The following is a 2626-nucleotide window of genomic DNA, read 5'->3' as shown; positions in this document are numbered from 1 at the left end:
CAATCCACTCACCTCAGCCTCCCAAAGGCGCGGGATTACAGGCTGAGCCACCGAGCCTGGCTTGAAACTAAATCTTTTAAACTGCCAAGGCAAGAAGTTCTATGACCCAAAAATTCTATACTTAGGTAAATTGTCACGCATAATATATGCACCCAGCAAATATAATTCCCGGAACTATCCCTTACCAAAAAAAAATGTGTTCCGGAATAAGGATACAATAGAGTAGGTACAAATCTTCACCAAGTTCTATGATTCTACCTCTGACATATACCTCAAATTGGTTCCCTTTCTATTATTCCCTCTAATAGCACGTTAGTCTAAGCCAGTATTATCTCTCATCTGCACTACTGCCATAGCCTATGAACTTGCCATTCTCTTTCACTCTCAACCCTTCTAAGCTGTTCCTCACGTATTACCCAATGTTCTCCTAGTCAACCAGATCATGTCACTTTACATCTTCTTATGGCATGTAGAGTAAGTCAAGTTCCTTACCATAGCCTTCAAGACCTCGCCTGAGTCTGTCTCTGTAGTTATTCCCAACCATGCTACCCCCTACTCACCACGCTACCGTCACATAGTCACCTGTTGGCTCTTGCTGTGCACATGCCAAGCTCCTCCTTCTCTTAGGACCCTCACACAGGGTGTTCCCTTGACCTGGAACTCTCTTCCCTCAATCCTCTCTTTGGCTGGCTCCTTACTTTTCTTTAGTCCTCGGCTTACTTTATCACCTCCTCAGATGTTCTCTGCTCTCATAATCTAAAAATAGGCTTCCTTCTGGGTTTTTTGGCAGTTTTGTCTCAAACCACTAATTGCAATTTTTAGTTATATATTTATGGGTGTTTACTTATGTTATGTCTGTCTCCCCTAGAGTGTGAACACTACAAAGGCAGTAACCATGTTTATCTTGTTCACCACTGAATTCCCAGGTCCTAGCTGTGTGTGACACAGGAATGATGGGCAATTTATATTTGTAGGAGGAAGGTGAGAAGGAACATTGAAATGAGGTAACTATATATAGAAATAAATATATATAGAAAGAAGTCAAGGGAATTGATTTACTATAGCTCCTTCCTTCCTTCCTTCCTTCCTTCCTCCCTCCCTCCCTTCCTCTCTCTCTCTTTCTTTTTTGAGTCGGGGTCTCACTCTGTTGCCTAGACTGGAGTGCAGTGGCATAATCATGGCTCACTGCAGCCTCAAACTCCTGAGCATTCCTCCCTTCTCTACCTCCAAAGTAGCTGGGACTACAGGCACATGCCACCATGCTAGGCTAATTTTGTGTGTGTGTGTCGGGCGGGGGGTCTTGCTCAGGCTGGTCTCAAACTCTTGGGCTTCAGTAATCCTCCCACCTTGGCTTCTCAAAGTGCTGGGATTGCAGGCATGAGTCATCACACTTGGCTGATTTAGCTATAATTTCTAAGGTGATGAAAAACATTTTTTCTATTAAAGGGATGCACTGTGATGTGAAAAAAAAATGGAGTAGGGAGCAGATTTAAAAGATTAAATGGGCTGGGTTCAGTGGCTCAAGCCTGTAATCCCAGCACTTTGAGGGGCTGAGGCAAGAGGATTGCCTGAACCTAGGGGTTCAAGACCAGCCTGAGCAACTTTGAGAGACCTTGTCTTTACAATAAATCAAAAATTAACCGGGTGTTATAGCACATGCCTGTAGGTCCAGCTACTTGGAAGGCTGAGGCAGAAGGATTGCCAGAGCCCAGCAGGTTGACGCTGGGGGTGGCCATGAGTTTTGAGAGTAGAATTAGCTATGCATGTAGAGTGATTGTGGCCTTGAAGGAAGGATGGAATACAGTGAATTAAGGAGTAGTTTGAAGGGTGTTTTGAGTTTGTGTATGTACATGTGTGCGTGTGTGCACACACATGTGGCAACGTAACATAGGAAAAGACTAGGCAAGCAGATACCCAGAACTGAGGCAGAGTAAGTGGAGTGAAGTGGGAGGGTGAGGAGCGTCTAAGACTTCCAGGTGCCACTGGGTTAAAATTCAGAGGGTAACTCAGAAACTGTTGCCATGAGGATAAAACATCTACCTTGGAGGGGCTTGGTGGTATGTACGTGGTGTGCCGGCAGCTTTCGCAAGAGTCCCAAGAAAGGGCTCCCAGCCCATTTGGTCTGTGGACAACAAGGACACCGTGTGGCACAACAAAGAAGGGCAGAGACAGATGTAGCAAGAGGCTGCAGGGGCTAGGGGCACTGCCCAGAAGGGATGGCCTGGGTGGGACAGCATGAGTGAAGGGGATACATGAGGATTCTATATGACAGAGAGGAGGGCAGAAGTTTCTGGAAACAAAATGGCACTGCTCTTCATGAACTCAGGAGTAGGCTTTTTTTTTTTTAGGGTATGTGAGCAAAGTTGCTCTCCATTCTCCAAAAACAATCTTTTGGTATGTTGATAATGATATCCCTCAAGGCAGCCCCCATGGCTGTTGCTACCTGCGGACAGGCACACCTAAAGAGCAAGGAAGATAGATAGATATAACATTCCTAGGCAGATTGGTGTAACCCCAAGCTGATTCAATATCTGAAGACTGCTTTTATCTGAAAAAGAGGGAGAATAATTCATGATCCTCACATCCCTATGTGAGACCCCCTTCATATGTGGTAGACTTTGTCATC

Source organism: Carlito syrichta, unplaced genomic scaffold, assembly GCF_000164805.1.
Source record: "Carlito syrichta isolate Samal-C Ts95f unplaced genomic scaffold, Tarsius_syrichta-2.0.1 Scaffold301930, whole genome shotgun sequence".
Classification (NCBI taxonomy): domain Eukaryota; kingdom Metazoa; phylum Chordata; class Mammalia; order Primates; family Tarsiidae; genus Carlito; species Carlito syrichta.
This window is presented reverse-complemented; position numbering follows the sequence as displayed.